The sequence below is a fragment of the Macaca thibetana genome, chromosome 12 (assembly GCF_024542745.1).
Source record: "Macaca thibetana thibetana isolate TM-01 chromosome 12, ASM2454274v1, whole genome shotgun sequence".
In the NCBI taxonomy this organism is placed as follows: domain Eukaryota; kingdom Metazoa; phylum Chordata; class Mammalia; order Primates; family Cercopithecidae; genus Macaca; species Macaca thibetana.
The window spans coordinates 69,851,843-69,873,865 of NC_065589.1; the positions used below are offsets into that span (position 1 = coordinate 69,851,843).

At 40.3% G+C, this 22,023-nt stretch overlaps 1 protein-coding gene across 2 annotated transcripts in view; it reads right to left on the reverse strand.

The window, feature by feature from the left end:
* MAP3K20 (mitogen-activated protein kinase kinase kinase 20) overlaps positions 1-22,023 on the reverse strand; it is a 763,073-nt gene that overhangs the window by 191,448 nt on the left and 549,602 nt on the right. The window contains exon 2 of one of the 2 annotated variants that reach the window (XM_050751330.1): positions 1,126-1,279. The gene's annotated coding sequence lies outside the window, so the exon portion shown is untranslated. Of the gene's footprint in view, positions 1-1,125; positions 1,298-22,023 lie in introns of those variants that run through there. The other variant, XM_050751331.1, reaches the window with a different exon arrangement.

Consider the following 22,023-nt stretch of genomic DNA (forward strand, 5'->3'; position numbering starts at 1 on the left):
TTCTCACACACCATTATTAATGAGAGCTGCTTACTGTACTATACTTGGAATGGGCCCCTAAATTGTGTTGCTTTCATTATTACAGAAACTAACAAAAATAGTAATTAAGTTCCCCATAAACAGTGCTTATGCGCGATCTCAAAGCGCATCAGAAACATAACATTTTCGGCGATCTAACAGAGATAATCTTTTTAAAATTTTTTTTTAGGCAATCGGATGTTTTATCTAGCCAGTCCTGAATTAAAGTTTTCTGAAAGCTGTCATGGGCAAGCGAGGCCAGGCGAGGCGGCGGCCTGGGTAAGTACTTCTGGGCCTGGTGCAGGTCTGGGAGCCCACAAAAAGACGGCTGCCTGAGGGTCGCCAAAGGGGACAACCCGGGCTCCGGTGGGAGGAAAGGGGGAAGCCCGAGAGGGCGGGCGCGCCACGCTGCCCAAGCCCGGCGAAGGAAGGGCGGGGAGCGGCGGCTCTGGGTGGCTCTGGATACATTTACGCATGTTTGTAAAACTAATCTTTAGTGTTCATTGTTCCTGCTGGTTATTCGCATGGCCTAATTACGTGAGGAAAACAGAATGAAAGAAAATGGATGGAAAGCAACACCGCTAGCGGCCGAGTTCTTAGAAAAGCAGAAGTTCGTCGTCCCTCCTCGCACGCACAGCGAGTGCTGGGAAGTGGCCTGCATCCTGCCCTGATTTGGGGGCCTCGCGGTTCCCCTCCCGACAGTGCCCCAACCACCCGCTGCTTGGCCGGCTCTCCTGTTTGCAGAGCCCCTGCCCGTGCCGCACGCCCAGGGCCGCGGAATCCCGAGCCGCTCCGGCCTGCGCCCCGCGCCTCCAGGCACCAACTTCTCCGTGGGACTGGCCCGAACTTTCCCGAACCGCACTTGGCGGCGCCGCGGCCGAGGTCCCGCGAGGACTCCTCCGGCGCGGCGAATGCTCGCTCCGGCCGCCGCCGCCGCCGCCGCGCGGGTCCTGGGTCAGGGAGAGGAGCCCCAAGTAGCATCCCGAGGCCGCCTGGACTCCCGGGCCCCGGCGGAACCTCGGCCCCAAGACGCGAGGACGACTCGCGAGCGCGGCGGGCCTCGCCCCCTCCCTCCCCGCCCTCCGCGGGCTCCAGCCTGGACCCTACCTGGCTCCCAGGCCGGGCGCGAGCAGCAGCCGGGGGCGCGGAGGCCCCGCGCGCGACGAGGGCGGCAGGGGTTGGGACGACAGCGGCCCGCGCGGCTCCCACGCTTCCGCCGGAGTCAGGAGTTGAACATTCCGCCTCTCTGCCCGGCGCCAATGAGGAAGACAGTCACGGCAACAGCACCACCTACCTCCCGGCGCGGAACGGCCTGGCAGCCCTCCCCTCACACGCGCGGGCGAGCGGGGAGTGGGGAAGGCGCTTGGGCCTCCCTGGCCTAAGCCCGGGGGCACCATCCGCCCCGCGCCCCGGCACCCGCCGAGGCCCCCAGGCACACCTGCCCTGCTGTCGGGGGAGAGCTGTGGGGGTGTTCCCCCTGGCCACCATCTTTTTGACGAGTTAACACCACCTGCTACTCCTTCAACTCAGTCTTCAACAAACAGGCGCGGGGGACGCAAAGAAATAGAGGCTGTTTTGTGCCCTGCAAGAGTTAATTCTCTAGTTGGGAAAGGGACAAACGTAGAGATTTCTGGGAACACAGGTCTGAAGGCTGCCTCCCTAGAAAGATCAGTAGGTACCTCTGGAATTTTGAGGAGGGGCCGTGGTCCGCTGCTGTAGCTGGTAACTTTAACAGAGCAGAGTTCAGATGAGGAACCAGAGTCCATTACAGGCCTAAGCCAAAGGTAGAGGTGGGCGTTGGGAAGAAAAGAAATTTCTGATTGGGGAGGATGGTTTTGTGAAGGAAAAGTGCGAGGAGGTGGCAAGGCATAGGCAACATTATCCAGGAGTTTGAATTTGAATTTTATTATCCATGGACACCGGGGAGCAGTGAAAAATTAGAATCAAAGGGGTGAAATGGGTGTTTGTGTTTTTGTTTAAACTGTAATTTTGAGAGAGTAGTCCACAGTAGTTGTAGGTTGGGTTACTAGGATGGGACCAGGATGAGTGGTAGATATTGTCACCACCCGGTTGTGGGATCATGAGGACCTGAGTTAGGGTGTAGGAAATGGAATTAAAAAAAAGAAATGGGCTGGGTGTGGTGCTTGTAATCCCAGCACTTTGGGAGATCAAGCTGAGGGGATCACTTGAGACCTGACTGGGTAACATAGTGAGACCTCATCTCTAAAAAAATCAAAAACTTAGCCCGGTGTGGTGCCACGCATCTATAGTCCCAGCTACTTGGGAGGCTGAGGTGGGAGAATCGCTTGAGCTGGGGAAGTCGAGTCTGAAGTGAAACACAATCGCATCACTGCACTCCAGCCTGGATGAGAGTGAGACTCTGTCTTTAAAAAAAAAAAAAAAAAAAAAAGAAGAAGAAATGGAATTGAGAGAAATATTAAATATTTCAGCAAGAGGGCACAGAAATTGGTAACCCACAAGATTTAGAAGAGAAGCGGCAAGATTTAGAAGAGAAGAAGAGGAGAGATGATGCCAAGATTTCAGACCTGGATGACTGGAAGAATGATGGTGTCATTGACAGAAATAGGAATACGTGAAAGGGAAGCTGGCTTCATGTTGAGTTTGAGGTCATAGAAGTAAAAACAGGTAGAGATGCAGCAACTGAAATATGAAACTGAAATTCAGAAAAGAGGTCAAGAGTGAAATAGAAAATTTGTAAGTCATTCAATAGGTTAAAGATACGAAAGCGGAGAGATGGGTGAATAGAGGTTAAAAAGCAATTTATTAGTCTGGTATTCAAATTAATTTGCCCTTTGATAAGGACTGGAGATTTTAGCATTAATAAATTGTATTTTGATAACTGAGAAATTAGAATTGATGAAAATTGCCATGCTAAAAAAATTGGTAATGCAGGTCTAATAAAATAATTCAAATAATTCCATCCTATCCATTCAAGGAAAAACTAAGGCTCTTTAGCATAGACCCCAGGCGTAGGAAGACTCCAGTCATTTTACCTTACCTTCAGAAGCACTTGTTTGTGATGGAAAGGACACTAGACTGAGAGTCAGAGAACCTGACTTCTGATTTTAGAGCCACCGGTTATCAGCTAGAGTGCTTTGCAGGGTAGGCCACAGTTTCCTCCTCTACAAAATAAGAGGGACTAATTAGAAGTTAGTTACAGGTCCCAGCTTTAAAACCATGAATGTATTGCTTTAAATTTGGAGCACATGGCTTAAGAGCATTAATATTTTTAGCCACATCGCCCTTGCTTCCCATCCCTTTTCCTTCATTCTGTTTTCCTCACATAATTAGGCCAAGAGAATAACCAGCAGGAACAAGAAACACTAAAGATTAGTCTCAGAAGTATGCTTAAATGATAATCTAGTAGACATTTACTTGTCTTCCCAAATAGGTTGCAAGCCCTTTGAGGTCACATCTTCTATTCTGTGGTATCGGCATATGTATTGTCCATAGCTGAAATAAATATATAATGATTGCATGATAAACTGATTGCCTCAAGTTTGGTTTTTCTTTTGTCAAGCTGCCTATTTCCTATTGATTATACTGATCTTTTAGGGCCCCAGACCTAATAAATATAGTCTAGTATGTGTTCTCAACACTGACTGCTTTTTTGAACTTTCAGATCTTTTTTGAATTGGTTAATGCTCACCAGGCAGAGTTGAGGTTTACCTGTGTGAAAAGCAATAATAAAAGAGATCTAGTCAATCCTCTCTTATCAAACCTGTCTATTCGTTTACTTCAAATGTTTCCACACTAAAAATAGATGTACTCTTAGCAGTGGGGTGGCTTGGAAGTCCTTAGCACCCTCTTATATCCAAGAACATTCTCCAAAAGAAACATGCAATCTAAGTTGAAAAATACAAATATAGCTTAAGGAAAAACTTTCCTACCTCCCTATTCAATGAGACTGTTTCCTCTAAGCCCCTCTTCCAATAGATATTCTGAAACTGCCACCAGCTATCAGTGGATGAGAAAAGTGCAGACATAAATTCTATGAATGGCAGAAGGAATGGCAACTAAAAGGAAGAAAGCAGTCTTTATCCTCCCCTCTTATAGTGGTAAGAGTTATGGTGCAAGCTGGCACCCAGGGCATTTTCTCTAGCCGTGTTAGTTCTCCATCTTAAATTGTTTATAGTCTATGCCCAGATCATAGCTAAGAATTACCCAACTTTTATGCAAAGGCCAAGACTTTACCTCCTGTACAACTCTGAATCCCAGGGAAATAAGGTGTGTAATCGAACATCCTGTAAGTCATTTAACCATTACCTTAAACTTATAAATGAAGCCTAGATCATTGTTTGAGTTTAGTTTTTACATCTAACTTGAGGATCAAAGAGATTTACAAGAATATTCAGGATATCGAGTTTATTTAGGCACCCTGGGACATGAAAGGAGCAGTGTGGCAAGAAGATACATTGAAGACTTTTACAAGATGTATTCAACAAGCATTTACGGACTGCCAGGCACTGTGCTGAGCTTTATGATTATAGCAGTGAACAAGCATGGTCCCTTCTCTCACAGAGTTTTCAGAGTGTGATGGAAGAGCCAGCAAAGACATAAGCAATTACACTGTGGTATGCTCTTAAAGGGGCAAAGATTGGGGCTTCCAGCAGGGTACCTAGCAGAGTTTTGAGAGGTCAATGAAGGCTTCCAAGTCAAAGAAGCTCAAAGTTGATACAAGAAGAAATGACGAGGAGGAAAAGATATTCCAGGCAAAGGGAACAAGTGCAATGGCCTGAAAGCATTATCAAGTTCAAAGAATAAGTTCTTTATGTATCTGAGTAAAGACATCACCAGGAGGGAGTAATAGCCCTCATAGTAGTAGTAATAGTAATAGCAGAAGCAATAATAACAGATGGTTAATATTTACTGAATAGTCATACACCATGCACTGAATTAAGAGTTTTACACAGACTCTCCCCATTTAGTCTTCACAATAACCCTAGCAGGTAGTTTAAGTCATCATTTCATGCTATGGAGCCAGAAAAAGTCTTGGAAAGGTTGGGCAACTTGCCTTCCCTCAGGGAGCAAAAGGTGGACTTCAGGCTTGTTTTTTCAGATCAAGCAGTTCTCAAACTTTTTGGTCTCAGGACTCCATTACACTCTTAAAAAGTCACTGAGGATACCAAATAGCTTTTAAGTGAGTCATATCTATCAATATTTATTCTATTAGAAATTAAAGCTGGGCGTGGTGGCTCACGGTTGTAATCCCAGCACTTTGGGAAGCTGAGGCAGGTGGATCACAAGGTCAGGAGTTCGAGACCAGCCTGGCCAACATGGTGAAACCCCGTCTCTACTAAAAATACAAAAATTAGCTGGGCCTGGTGGCACGCGCCTGTAATCCCAGCTACTCTGAAGGCTGAGGCAGGAGAATTGCTTGAAGCGGGACCTGGGAGGCAGAGGTTGCAGTGAGCCGAGATGGCGCCACTGCACTCCAGCCTGTCTACAGAGCGAGACTCTGTCTCAAAAAAAAAAAAAATTTAAAAATAATTCACTTAAAAATAATAAGCCAATAAGCCTACCTATGTTAACATAAATAACATTTTAGTGAAAAATGACCATTGCCCCAAATTTTAAAAAACTAAAACAATGCCATTGTTTTACATTTTTGCAAATCTCTTTAATGTTTGGCTTAGTAGACAACAGTTGGATTCTCATATCTGCTTCTGAATTTATTCCAATATCATACTACGTGTATCCTCTGGGAAATTCCACTGTATACTCATGAGAGAGTGTCAATATTTTTATGAAGAGTTCTGACCTCGCAAATCCCCCAAAGGGTTCCCAGACATTTTGAGAACTGTTATTTTAGAGTCTGAAGGGAGTTGGTTGCCGTGTTCTCTGCTTCAAGATGCAGCATAAGAGGGCAGCTGCATCAAGCAGGGAAGACAGCACTTTGCTAAATGTTAGAAAATCTGGGATGTGGTGCCAGCCCAGTCCTTAAACGACTGTCCCTTCCTTGGGACCATACTGCCTGATAGTCATGTGGGATAATAAAGTCCTACATATCTGAGTCTTGAGTCCAGTCACTGCTCACTCTTTACTGTTGTTTGCCATGCTACTTTTCTTTAAAATACTAGATCTAAACTTTGACTGAATCATAACTTGAGTTTTTCACATCCATTCAGCACTGAGCCTTGCTTTCTTTTTTTTTTTTTTTTTTTTTTTGAGACTGAGTTGCCCAGGCTGAAGTTCTGTGGCACGATCTTGGCTCACTGCAACCTCTGCCTCCCATGTTCAAGTGATTATCCCGCCTCGGCCTCCTGAGTAGTTGGGATTACAGGTGTACGCCACCATGCTGGGCTAATTTTTGTATTTTTAGTAGATACAGGGCTTCACCATGTTGGTCAGTCTGGTCTCAAACTCCTGACCTCATGATCCGCCTGCCTCAGCCTCCTAAAGTGCTGGGATTACAGGTGTGCGCCACCATGCCTGGCTGAGCCTTGCTGTTCTTTCTACTCAACCTTAACTCTACTTTATTGCAAGAAATTCATATACCTCTTCCCAAAGACATAACAACTGATATAATTTTCTGGCAGAATCCTGGAGTTATTTATTATTAAGTGGTATTATTAAGTGAAGGGCTGGTAATGACTTTGGATATGAACACTGGGATTCACTGAATCCCAGCATGGGTTCACTGAAATCAAGATGTTTCTAGTTTTTGCCACTGGTATCATAGGAGGTCAGTGTGGATCTGATTTCAGTGAAACATTTGACAGTGTTTCTCAGGATGGCTTTAGAAATCAGAGGGAAATTTTAACTGATGACAACACAATACACTGTTAGATTGAAAACTGAGCCACAAATGCTGATGAATGGATCAGTGCCCTGGTGGAGCAGGGTTTAAATGGTACGTTACTGGGCTCTCTTCTTTATCCTGCCCTGTTGAACATTTCAACAACTTGGATGAAGACCTAGGAAGCATGCATATCTAATTAGGGACTAACATGAATTTAGAAGGAATAGCTAATAAATTAGGTAGAAGAATCCTATCAAAACTAAAAAACCTTTGCTTACAAACTTTATTGATGCCTTACTGCCTAATATGTCAGTCCAAGCTTTTTAGGGTGCATTCAAAATCCTCCATTATCTAACCCAAAGTTATAACCCCAAATCCTCCTTTTTTTAACCCAAACATTATCTCGCATCACCATGGGCCTCATGACAAATAGAATCATTCATTTTCCAAATTCCATGCTTTCCTTTTAATTACTTTCTTCTAGCACCTCTGCTGTCTTCAAGGCCCAGCTAAAATGCTCCCTTTCTCGAAAGCCTTTTCCAATCATCTGTTAAGAAGTAATCTTGGGAGGCCAAGGCAGGAGGAGCACTTGAGCTCAGAAGCCTGGGCGGCATACTGAGACCTCGCCTCCACAAAATATTTAAAAATTAGCCAGGCATGGTGGCATGTACCTGTAGTACCAACTACTTGGGTGGCTGAGGTGGGAGGATCGCTGGAAACCAGGTGGTTGGGTCTACAATGAGCCATGATCAAGTCACTGCACTCCAGCCTGAGTGACAAAGCAAGACCCTGCCTCAAAAAAAGAAGGAGTAATCTTTCACCCCTTGGAATCTTAGAATACTTTTGTTTACCTTTTGGGTTTTGCCCCATATTATGATTATTTACAAGCTGTTGTTCCTTCTCTTCATGATCTTTAAAGGGAAGATCCACCTATATTATCATGTCTGTGCAAATCCACCTCAACTGACATAAACATTGCTTGCAATCACTCAGTGAATATTTATTTAATAAAGAAATGAATAAAATAAAGTGAATTCCTAATTGAATTATGATTCAAGGAACTACATTTAACTATCTCAGGGAGTTCATTTGCAGAGAAGTATGGAAACTAATACTACATGAACAATGATTCTGTGTTAAGCATTTTATCAGAAGTTATGCAAATACATTACTTATTTAATTTATTTAGTCTATAAAAGAAGAACTGAAGAGTCAGAGATGCTAAGCAATTTGCTGAATATCACATAGCTAATATGTGGTAAAGTCAGGATATAGATAAGCCTTGATCTATCCGAGTCTATAGCCCACATTGTTTTTATTGTACTGTGTATCAATATACTTTTAGATGTTTTTGATAAAGAAATGGGCAATAAGAAGCACCTGGTCAGTCTCTATAATTCTTTCTCAAAGGGGGCAGCCATTGCTAAAAATTGGAAAAAAAGTGGCATATTTTATAATATGTACCACAAGACCTTTGCACAAATCAGAGGCAATTCCATGTATTTCCATATCTTAGTACATGCCATCAAATAGTGTTTTTCTGAAAGATTTTAAAGTTTTCGGTCTAATTTATTAAAACAAAATTTACTAACTAAATAGCGTAGCAGCAAAGGGCTGGTACTCATTTAGATAAGATGATACAAGAGTTTCAAGGTTTTAAAGGCATGATTTCTCACTAGTTTATTGTAATTAATCGTTCAAGAATAGTCTCAGACCACTATAAAGAATATCTTCCTATACACAAATCCTCAAACACTACAGAAGTGTTCAAGAAGGAGAATACCCAGGTGGAAAAAGTTTGTGCATGGGCCCAGCTTCAATTTTTCCACCATTGCCCCCTCCCAACATCTTCCCCTACACGTTGGAACCTGCCTACATCAGTTCTCATGCTCCTTGTCACACCTGGCAACCAAGAATACCCTGCTTCCATCCCAAGTGCCGGGTGGCAGCCTGTGTTCAAAAAAAATTACTGAAATCTAAAGAAAAGCATACATAATATAACTACATAAAAATAAAGTGTTAGAAACCTAGTCAAGTTTCTGATATTGAGGCTTCTGCTTTAAAAGATCCAATAAGCAGGGATGAACTTTCATCCCCAGGTGGCTATATCTTAGGTGAGCTGGTAAACATTACAGATACACTGTTACTTTCTTACAGTCCTCAGAGCTTCCCCTAGACATATCTTGCTGTTTTCCTGGATAAACCAAATTCTCAGACCCAAACTTCCAGACATTCTAAGAAACCCAACAGTATAACCCCATATGTCATTCAGCTGTACCACCAATTTCTTTAATTTAGGCATGTGCAATAGAGCAGGAGAACTCTTCTATCTGTTGATTTCTGGAAAAGCAAGAATTATATTTTATAAGGTAGCTATTAGATCCATTTAACAATCACTCATAAATAATCAAGTGACATAACTGTCTTTTATATAAAATTTTCAGATATCTGTAGATTTCTCATGGTCTTTTTCATTATATACCTGATTAGATGATACTAATACGTAATCATCTGTCTCCCATAGTAATCCCTTTCTTTTCTATATGCATTTTTAACTGATGTGCCTGATCTGTGTTTTCTTCATTTCTCTTGCTACCAAAAGTCTACAACTAAGCAACATACTTCCTCTGGACTGCCTGGAGGAAGAGTGGAAAGTAAGAGAATGACTACTACTTCCCAGGATCTGGGTTAGGACCTCCCAGATGTGGATTTAACAACTTGTTATAATCACAAAATCCTGGTCAAATTTCAAAGTCACTTTTCTGGCCACATTTCTTTTGTATTATTCTTTCTCATGTTGAAATTTTTCTAACTGATATTTTTATAAGTTCGACCTTTCTTTTTTCTTTTCTTTTCTTTTTTGTCACTGTTGGTTCTTCCTTAACTTTTCAAGGTCCATTTGTATTAAGCCCCCATCTGCATTGTTGTTTGTAACACCTTCCAATTTAGCAGCATCTGCAAATTTCATTAACATGCTATTTACTCCTTCTTCCAGATCATTAATAAATGCTATTTTTTATGTATTAAATTTTGCGGTCGAATAGATTTAATTTGCTGTTATAATTTCAATGCATGTTTTCTAAAGACACAATGCAGTTAAGAATGGCCTTAACATAGGCTTAAATCCATACCCAGTTTATGGTTATTTTACTATTATGCAATCCATTTGTGTTCTCTAATCAGCACTGTTGTGAGCTCCATTGAAGCCATAATCTATTGATTTTTTTCTTCCCTCTCTTTCAATACAGTCATCATCTTGGCTTCAAATGCACAGCAATAGCAGAGTTAGAACTATTGTTGTAGTGCTCTAATCCACAGCTATTTATAAAAGGAAATTAAGAATTTTTTCCTCAGTGGATATTCTTCTGCTGATTTAAGAAATGCTGTACATTAAAAAATTTATTTTATAACCATAACTTTTTATGCATAGTATCAATGTTCTAAAAAGAAATAGATTCTACATCTTTTTTATAAATAAGTAAAGGTAATATATACAATTGATATAAATATGTTTTATATACTTATATAAAATACATTTGATATTTATATATTTACATATATAAAATAGGGATGTGTGTGCATGCATTTTATACATATATATATATAAAAAATTATTTTTTGAGTCAGGGACTTGCTCTGTTGCTTAGGCTGGAGTGCAGTGGCACAGGCACAAACACCATTCACTGTAGCCTTGACCTCCTGGGTTCAAGTGATTCTCCTGCTGCAGCCATCTGAATAGCTAGGACCACAGGCATGCACCACCACACCTGGCTAATTCTTAAATTATTTGTAGGGATGGGGTCTTTCCATGTTGCCGAGGCTGGTCTTGAACTCCTGGGTTCAAGCAATGCTCCTGCCTCAGCCTCCCAAACTGATGGGATTATAGGCATGAGCCACTGCACCTGGATTGGGTCTACATATTTAAATATATCTGCTCATCGACTCCTTGACTTCTACAGACTCTGGGGTGACATTGCTTTTACAATAGAATTAGACATGTCACCTTCAAATCAGAGAATGAGGTTTCCTGAGCCTTTTTTTTTTGCCTGGGTCACACACCTTCCTCCTTATCAAAACTTGTGTAGTGCCAGTTTACGTTCTCAGTAGGATAGCTTTCCCACAAGCCACTTGTTGCAATTCTTTCATTCACGTATTACAGTTCTAAATAATTATGTGAGATTAGTCTTCAGGTTTCTATGTAATATTTCCAGGAAATATTTTCTTTTCTTTCAATCTTTGTTCCTTTTAGTCTACAGTGTTCTCTGGATATGGCCCCATGGTAATCTTTTCTTTTTCACCTTGAGAAATGAATCTAACCTCTCAAACTCAGCTTCCCCTGCTGTGAATTGTCCCTCACAGCTTTCCTATCCATCTCACAGTGTTGTTGACAAGTTCAGATGAGACAATTTATGTAAAAGTATTTCATAAGGTTTTTTTGTTTGTTTGTTTGTTTTGTTTTTTGTTTTTTGTTTTTTTTTTGAGACGGAGTCTCGCGTTCTGTCGCCCAGGCTGGAGTGCAGTGGCACGATCTCAGTTCACTGCAAGCTCCGCTTCCCAGGTTCACACCATTCTCCTGCCTCAGTCTCCCGAGTAGCTGGGACTACAGGCGCCCGCCACCTCGCCCAGCTAATTTTTTTTTTGTATTTTTAGTAGAGACGGGGTTTCACCGTGTTAGCCAGGATGGTCTCGATCTCCTGACCTTGTGATCCGCCCGCCTCGGCCTCCCAAAGTGCTGGGATTACAGGCGTGAGCCACCGCGCCTGGCCCATAAGTTTTAAAAGCATATAAATGGCATTATTTTTGTTGAAACATAGTAAAGGCAAACATATGTATTGTTTTCACTGAGAAATAAAAGCTGGATTTCCAGATGATTTTCCGTGTTGAACTTTTGGTAAATGTCTCTTTTTTTTTGCTGTCAATGCAATTGAGTTCTGAATCAAGGAATTGAGTAACAAAATGTCTGTAGTTTAGAATGTTCCTAACTATATAGCATACAATATTACATCTAAGATTGTTAAATAATTCCACAGTAGAACTTTAAGAAAAGATGAGACAAAATAAAACTAAATAAAATTTGTATTCTTATGGAAAACTCTTTTTCACTTTTTGTTGTTGTTATTGTTGTTGTTTGTTTGTTTGTTTGAGACAGGGTCTGAGTCTCAGACTGCACTCATGCAGGCTGGAGTGCAGTGGCACCATCTCAGCTCACTGCAACCTCAGCCTCCTGGGTTCAAGTGATTCTTGTTCCTTAGCCTCTTGAGTAGCTGGGATTACAGGCACGCATCACTACACTCGGCTAATTTTTGTATTTTTAGCAGAGACAGGGTTTTGCCATGTTGGCCATGTAGGTCTCAAACTCCTGGCCTCAAGTGATCCACCTGCCTCAGTCTTCCAAAGTGCTGGGATTACAGGCCACCGTACCCAGTCTCTTTTTCACTTTTTAAAATTGTTTTTGAAGTCTTAAAGAGTGGAACTTTTGTTGAAAACATTAATTGGGTTATTTATTAGTTTAATTTTCCATCCGCGGTAATTCATCTTATATACATTTTGGAGGTTCCGTGAGAGTTGATTCTCGAGAAAGACACTTGACTAGAATCTATTCTCACTAATTCATCCTCCTGACACATAACACTCTTTTCATTACCAATCATGTTTTATGATAATTCTCCCCACTTTCAACTTCTTCTTTAGAAATGGCCTTAGTCTATGATAATGATAAAGTTGTTGCTGTTGTTGTTTTCCTAGTGGAGAGAGAAAATTGAACACAGGTAGGTACATGGTAGGAAGTAGTAGGTAGGTAGGTAGTATTTGGTTATGGCAGCCCAAGCTGACTAACACAGGAGTACTTTAATGGAAAAAAAGTTCTGTCAGAAAGAAGTGGAAAGCAGGGCTATTTATTTATCTGTATGTTCATGTAACTGTAAACCCTTCACACACACACACGCATACAAGCACATTTTTGCCTCAACTATTTAAGTATTTTAATCAAAATTCTTTTTACTAGCAGATGGCAGGGAAAAAATAAAAGTATTGAAATAACTGGATAATTGCCTAAGTTTTCACTTTGTTAATATAGAGGAAACCTTCCCACCCCACTGTGGTAAACATTTCAAAATAATTATAAGTCAGATATACAAAATTATACTGAATTATTTCAGTTGAGTAATCAAAATTCAGCCTCGCTTAGCCAGCCTCCATCTGTCTTGACAACCAGTTTATCTGGATTATTTTACCATGCAAATTAGTTACATAAACCCCTCTACGAAGTTTCAGTGTGTCAGATGACACAGCTTAATAGCGATGAGCAACATCTCCAGTCACTGGAGGAAGTTGTCTTAGACATATCTTTAGATGATTCAGATCCTGATGGACCTGGACAGTACAAGTTTCAGGGTCGACATCTTGTTATAGAACAAAGTTCATAGGTATTCTTAAAGCCCTGGGCCCTTCAGCTCCTCACTCACCTTATCTGTAAATGTATATATAGATGGAGACCAAATTCGAGCTGTCACCCTTCCCCAGATTCATAGACAAATCAGGGTGGACCTTGAGTAGTCTTAGTACAAGAGAACTTGATAGCTTGATGAATCCCTTGGGATAAATGCTAATTAGGACTTTGAAGTGTCTAAAACTCAAAGATTAGGACTCTGAAGATGGTGTAGCATAGGAACACCATCTTTGTTTTTTTATTTTTATGGTACTCGTTTTCTCAGACATCTCTGGTGATTGTTTGTTATTGTTTACATGTAAGAATGAAGAATTATGTTGGTTATTTTAGTTAGCTGGCATGGATTATCTCCACTATGGTAAAGTAGATTTTTTAGCCATAGGGTGCTTTCCTGAATAGGAAAACTCAATGAGAATCTTTAGTACATGATGGGACAAGTTGACCAGCAGGCTTACTGTAGGGTAATATATTCATAATTGGCTCAGCCTGTGTGGTTGAGTCAGTGCCAGCATGCCTTGCACTTTTTCTGTCTTATTTCATGAAGTTATAACCCATATGGCTAATGAAAAATGTGAGAGATGATATTGGAGGTGATTTTTTAAAGTGGCAGGAAGAGTATGTTGCTCAGTATTTAAATGAAAATTTTTGCCTCCAGCTTTGTTCTTTTGGCTTAAGATTGACTTGGCAATGCAGGCTCTTTTTTGGTTCAATATTAACTTTAAAGTAGATTTTTCCAATTCTGTGAAGAAAGTCATTGGTAGCTTGATGGGGATGGCATTGAATCTGTAAATTACCTTGGGCAGTATGGCCATTTTCATGATATTGATTCTTCCTATCCATGAGCATGGAATGTTCTTCCATTTGTTTGTATCCTTTTATTTCGTTGAGCAGTGGCTTATAGTTCTCCTTGAAAAGGTCCTTCACATCCCTTTTAAGTTGGATTCCTGGGTATTTTATTCTCTTTGAAGTAATTGTGAATGGGAGTTCACTCATGATTTGGCTCTCTGTCTGTCTGTTATTGGTGTATAAGAATGCTTGTGATTTTTGCACATCGATTTTTGTATCCTGAGACATTGCTGAAGTTGCTTATCACCTTAAGGAGATTTTGGACTGAGACAATGGGGTTTTCTAGATATACAATCATGTCATCTGCAAACAGGGACAATTTGACTTCCTCTTTTCCTAATTGAATACCCTTTATTTCTTTCTCCTGCCTGATTACCCTGGCCAGAACTTTCAACACTATGTTGAATAGGAGTGGTGAGAGAGGGCATCCCTGTCTTGTGCCAGTTTTCAAAGGGAATGCTTCCAGTTTTTGCCCATTTGGTGTGATATTGGCTGTGGGTTTGTCATAAATAGCTCTTATTATTTTGAGATACATCCCATCGATACCGAATTTATTGAGAGTTTTTAGCATGAAGCGCTGTTGAATTTTGTCAAAGGCCTTTTCTGCATCTATTGAGATAATCATGTGGTTTTTGTCATTGGTTCTGTTTATATGCTGGATTACGTTTATTGATTTGCATACATTGAGCCAGCCTTGCATCCCAGGGATGAAGCCCACTTGATCATGGTGGATAAGCTTTTTGATATGTTGCTGGATTCGGTTTGCTAGTATTTTATTGAGGATTTTTGCATCGATGTTCATCAGGATATCCCTGGTCTAAAATTCTCTTTTTTTGTTGTGTCTCTGCCAGCCTTTGGTATCAGGATGATGCCGGCCTCATAAAATAAGTTAGGGAAGATTCCCTCTTTTTCTATTGATTCGAATAGCTTCAGAAGGAATGGTACCAACTCCTCCTCGTACCTCTGGTAGAATTCGGCCGTGAATCCGTCTGGTCCTGGACTTTTTTTGGTTGGTAGGCTATTAATTATTGCCTGAATTTCAGAACCTGTTATTAGTCTATCCAGAGATTCAGCTTCTTCCTGGATTAGTCTTGGGAGAGTGTCTGTGTTGAGGAATTTATCCACTTCTTCTAGATTTTCTAGTTTATTTGCATAGGGGTATTTATAGTATTCTCTCATGGTAGTTTGTATTTCTGTGGGATCAGTGGTGACATCCCGTTTATCATTTTTTATTGTGTCTATTTGATTCTTCTCTCTTTTCTTCTTTATTAGTCTTGTAGTGGTCTATCAATTTTGTTGATCTTTTCACCAAAATAGAGATATAGACCAATGGAACAGAATAGAGCCCTCAGAAATAATACCACACATCTACAACTATCTGATCTTTGACAAACCTGACAAAAACAAGAAATGGGGAAAGGATTCCCTATTTAACAAATGGTGCTGGGAAAACTGGCTAGCCATATGCAGAAAGCTGAAACTGGATCCCTTCCTTACTCCTTATACAAAAATTAATTCAAGATGGATTAAAGACTTAAATGTTAGACCTAAAACCATGAAAACCCTAGAAGAAAACCTAGGCAATATCATTCAGGACATAGGCATGGGCAATGACTTCATGTCTAAAACACCAGAAGCAATGGTAACAAAAGCCAAAATTGACAAATGGGATCTAATTAAACTAAAGAGCTTCTGCACAGCAAAAGAAACTACCATCAGAGTGAACAGGCAACCTACAGAATGGGAGAAAATTTTTGCAATCCACTCATCTGACAAAGGGCTAATATCCAGAATCTACAAAGAACTCAAACAAATTTACAAGAAAAAAACAACCCCATCAACAAGTGGGAGAAGGATATGAACAGACACTTCTCAAAAGTAGACATTCATACAGCCAACAGACACATGAAAAAATGCTCATCATCACTGACCATCAGAGAAATGCAAATCAAAACCACAATGAGATACCATCTCACACCAGTTAGAATGGCAATCGTTAAAAAGTCAAGAAACAACAGGTGTTGGAGAGGATGTGGAGAAATAGAAACACTTTTACACTGTTGGTGGGACTGTAAACGAGTTCAACCATTGTGGAAGACAGTGTGGTGATTCCTCAGGGATCTAGAACTAGAAATACCATTTGACCCAGCCATCCCATTACTGGGTATATATCCAAAGGATTATAAATCATGCTGCTGTAAAGACACATGCACATGTATGTTTATTGTGGCACTATTCATAATAGCAAAGACTTGGAACCAACCCAAATGTCCAACAATGATAGACTGGATTAAGAAAGTGTGGCACATATGCACCATGGAATACTATGCAGCCATAAAAAAGGATGAGTTCATGTGCTTTGTAGGGACATGGATGAAGCTGGAAACTATCATTCTCAGCAAACTATCACAAGGACAGAAAACCAAACACCACATGTTCTCACTCATAGGTGGAATTGAGCAATGAGAACACTTGGACACAGGAAGGGGAACATCACACACCGGGGCCTGTTGTGGTGTGGGGGGGGGGGAAGGGATAGCATTAGGAGATATACCTAATGTAAATGATCAGTTAATGGGTGCAGCACACCAACATGGCACATGTATACATATGTAACAAACCTGCACGTTGTGCACATGTACCCTAGAACTTAAAGCACACACACACAAAAAAGTTGCCAATGCTTGCGAGGTCTTAAAGAAATGATCAGTTATCAAGAAGGTAAAAATCAGGCCAAGCATGGTGTCTCATGCCTGTAACCCTAGCATTTTGGGAAGCCGAGATAGGTGGATCACTTGAGGTCAGGAGTTCGAAACCAGCCTGGGAAACATGGTGAAACCCCATTCCTACTAAAAAATATATATAAATTATATATATTAAAATTATGTAATTTATACATATAATTTACATATATACACATATAATTTATATATAATATATAATTTATATATTTAATTTATATATAAATTATATATTAAGTATATATAATTAAGTATATTTATGTATACTTAATATATAAAAATTATATATAACTAATATATAAAAATTATATATAATTTATATATACTTAATATATAATTTACATATATTAAATATATATGATTTACATATATCAAACATGTAATTTACATATATCAAACATATGTAATTTACGTATGTTAATTATATAATTTACATATATTATATTTTATGTATTATATATAATTTATATATATTAAATATATATAATTTATATATATATAAAAATTAGCTGGGCCTAGTGGCACGCACCTGTAATCCCAGCTACTAGGGAGGCTGAGGCAGGAGAATCGCTGGAACCTGGGAGGCAGAGACTGTGGTGAGCCGAGATCATGTCATTGCACTCCAGACTGGGCAATAAGAGCAAAACTCCGTCTCAAAAAATAAAAAATAAAATGAAATTTAAAAATTGTATATAGATATATGTGTGTGTGTGTGTATCCTTAGAGGTTGTATGTATGTATATGTGTGTGTGTGTGTGTGTGTGTGTATATTTTTTTTACGTAGCTGGGAAAAAAACTATCCCCTAAGGTTATTACAACTTAGAGGATTTGAAGAGAAAGGAAGAGTCATGTTAACGTGTATGCTGTGAATTTGTCTCCAGGTGGAATGGCGATGACTTATTAGGCTCCTATTTCCATGAATGGATCCTCTGCTGAAAGTGTGCTTGGATACAGCAGAGCTAGAGGAGGCTTGGAAGTTTTGGTTTTCCTTTCTTTTTCTCTTCTACCAGGCTCTGAAATGAATTAGGTTGGTGCAATGGCAAAACCCACAATTACTTTTGCACCAACCTAAACAGGAAACATATTTACTGCTCCTGATGTGAATTATGACATTCATCCTGAGGAGGCAGAAGGAGCTTTCACCAGTTTGGTTTTATTTTTATATATATATTTATTTTTATTTTGTTTGTTTTTCTGAGGCAGGGTGTCACTCTGTCACCCAGGCTGGAGTGCAGTGGCAAGGTCATAGCTCGCTGTAACTTCAAACTCCTGGGCTCAAGCAATCTTCCCACCTCAACCTCCCAAGTAGCTAGGACTGTAGGTGCTTGCCATCAGGCGCAGCTAATTTTTAAATTTTTTGTAGAGATAGGGTCTCCCTATGTTGCCCAGGCTGGTCTCAAAGTCCTGGTCTTAAGCAATCCTTCCTCCTCATCCTCCCAAAGTGCTGGGATTACAGTCACCAGCCACTGTGCCAGGCCCAGTTATGGTTTTAAATAAGATTATTTAATCTATTTTTTATCGTAACAGTTTTTGTGGTTCCTATTTTTTTCTTTGATAGCACCATTCTAAAGATAAGGGACCTTGGTAATAGGAGAGTCTTCTGTTTGCTCAGTGCAAACAATACCTTCATCCTCAGCCCAATTAGAGATTTTCAAGTTTGGAGTCAGAAGCTATGAGAAGATTAAAGTGGTCTGCATAAAAAAGAAAACATGACCTAGGGTCCCCAAGAATGATCTGCAAACTAGAGGGTGGAGAGAATTGGGAATAGAAAAAGGAGACCATATGACTGGCAGCAGAGGAGAAAGAGTTCCAGACATATATCCAATGAGGACTTGTTAAAATGAAATACTCTTGGGTTCTATAATGAAACCCCCTTGCCTATGTTTTCTTCAAAATATTCAGTAAATACACAGAGTTCAAGAATGCTTTGATTTCAGTGGAGTCAATTTCTAATGAAATAAAGTACAGAGAATAATATGAAAACATATATGGGCCAATCGTGTATTTTAAGAGATAAACCATTTCAAATACAACTGAAGCTCCTTCTTGTATGTGAGTGAATTCCTTATGGTGAATACAAATAACTGTTATTTCCTGAGTAAAGTCTTTCCATAACTGATACATGGCTTATATATGATTTGTGGGATATTTATGAAGGGATTCCTATACATACATAAATACTTTTATTTTAAAGATAAAACTTTAGAAACAAATACTCCAAATCACTTTCCTAAAACCTCACTTACTATATTTTGAAAAATTAATCTCATGCTTTGGTTCTTGAACTCCTATCTGTTATTTTTATTTTGCAGCATCAAAAGCCTGAATAATCAGTTCTCTTGGGGACGAGAAGCTAGGCAGACAGTGAGCCTCATAGTTAACAACATATGCCTTGGAATCAGATGTGCTTTGTTTGAGATCCCAACCTCTTTCATAATCCAAGTATGTGACCTCGGGCAAGACATTTCATTTCTCTTAGTGTTTCTTCATCAGTAAATAGTGAAACTTTTCATTTCTTAGGTTTTTAGAATAAAATGCTTTGTGTATGTAACTGGCACATAGTGGATGCTCAATAAATGGCAAAAGAACTGGCAGACAAAAAGCATTGATTACTGAACCAGTAAATAGCCCAGAAAATTCTCTTCCAAAGTCAACATTCAGAAAACTTTGTACTTAAAACTCTGTGTTCCTTAGTGACCTTGCTTTTCTTCTAATTTAAGAAACAAGTGCAGGACTTCCTCTCTTTTTCCCCTAGCAACCATCTCATCGTGCTCAAAAGATTTCCATGCCCCGTGCTACAGACTTTATTCAGTTGCTGCAAAGATGTTTTTTTCTAATGCATAAATGAACTCTACACAATAAGCCTATAATACAACTGAGTATCACAGTTATTCCCATAATCCCCTCCACCCATGACTGTTTCAATATTGACTTAATGTTATTCATTTGCTTGTGTTGTTATTGAAAACGAATTCTTAATTAAAATGGCCCAGCATCACCTGGCTCACATAGAGTGCCACAAACAATAATCCCTAATTTAATGTACACTTTGGCTTATACCTACAATTTAATTTCTGAAGCCAGAAATATAAATGGATTTTTATAATGGCTTCTGAGTACTAGGTGGGGGAAGATTAGGACTGCTAATGAAGAGCTACTTTCTTAGGAGGCATCTCGTAACAAGGCATAATTGTTTCTAGGCAAGATAGACTGAGCATGTAAATGCACACCCAGGTTAGGCTAAAATCTAATTTCTGGCGTGATCTATGTCTGTATGAGTTGTGTTAGATTTTGGCTTAGTTTCTGGTTTACTCTTTCATATGTGAATATTTTATCTGTTGTTAAGGAGCATGAGTCTTTTATTCTATTTTCACTTCTCCTTTCTTTTATTCAGTAATTTGAAATGTTTTCTATTCTGCTGCAAATAACTTTTCAGTTGCGCCTATACAAAAATATGGTATCTTGGTACAATTATTGCAGCAAAAACTTTGCAAAACTGGTGTAACCCAAGTTTGAAATACAAAGGACAGACATCTGATAGAACTCCTAAACTGCTCCTCTAGCCCAAGTCAATTTCAATGACTTAAAGCCACCACATAACTTTCTCTCCTTTTCCATCCTTTCATATTTGGTTTGGCTGAAGACTCTGAGGCATCCTTGAATGTTCTAAAGCACCTCTTTCTGTGGCCTCTCCTTATAGCAGAGAGGCAGGAAAGGCACTAATATTTCTTGACCACCAAGCACTCAGTATGCCCGACACTTTCTACACCTTCACTCATTTAGGACTCCCCCCAGCTTTTGTGAGGCAGGCGTTGTCATTCCCATTGGCAGATGTAGATAATGAAGCTCAAAGAGGTAAAACAGCAAAGTTCACAGCTGGGGGCTATCACATTACAACAGTGTAGGCCATGACGCACACAACACGAAGCCTGGTTGAGGAGGAGCTCTCTGTGAGGCAATGCCAGTGGAGACAAGGGTTGACTCTTGCCTAATACACACAAAGTTGCTGTCTATACTGGAGGTGGCCCTGATTGAGTCAAACCCAGGTCTGCCTGATCTTCAAGCTGGCTATCTTTCTGCTAGTCCTGCTGCTTCCCCAAGAGCCAATAGAGTCACCCTGGAGAAGCGCTTTCAACAGCTGGCTGCACCACGCCTGAAAAACTCTCCTCAAACAAGAGCAGTGGACCTTCCAGCCACTCCCATTATGTGCTACCCTCACTCTAGTAGATGGTTTGTGAAAATGGCAACAGTTTTCCCCTCCATATATTCACAACTTTGATGATATGACTTGGTAGTGCCAGATATCAAGATACAGAATTCTTTCTCTACTCTTTGACTCTTGGCTATCCTCTTGACCACTTTGGTCAGCAAAGTGCTGCAGAAGTCGTAGTGTCCTCTTGGAGCACCAGTTCTGAACTTGGGCCTCCAGAGCTCTTGTTTATCCTCTTGTTTCCTGGGAACCCTTCCCAGCCAACAAGTGATGAAACCCAGGATAGCTGGTTGGAGAGTGAGAGACTATATGGAACAGAGACAAGCCATTCCTTCTGAGGCCATCCTAGACCAGCTGACCACAGATACATGCCTGAGTCCAGCCCTGATCTGCTAAGTCTGGCTCAGACAGTGGAACTGTCCAGTTAACCCATCAACTCATGGTTCATGGTTGTTGATTTAAAGCTTGTGGTTTTAAGTCACTACAATTTAGAGTGGTTTATTATACAGTGTGATGGTTAATTTTGTCAAGGTGGAGGGTGTTTTTCGATGAGATTAACATTTAAATTGGTGAGCTGTGGGTAAAGCAGACTGCTCTCCATAACGTAGATTGGTCTCGTCTAATCCATTAAAGGCACCTGAATAGAACAAAATGACTGGCCTCCTTCAGCAAGAGGAAATGCTCCAGAAGACTCTGCCTTTGGACTTCATCTGCACCACCAGCCTTCCTGGGTCTGCACTTGCCGGCCTTCAGACTGGAACTGCACCATCGGCTTTGCTGGGTCTCCAGGCTGTCAGTCCACACAGTGCATTTTGGACTTGCCAGTCTGCATAATCACGTAAGCCAATCCCCTATAATAAATCTCCCTTAAAGCTCATTCTGTTGGTTCTATTTATCTGGATAACCCTGATACACACAGCAACTGATAAACTCACTGATAACCCTGAACAACCTCTTTATTCTTCTGAAGTTACCACACCTTGGCTAGTGCAGAACG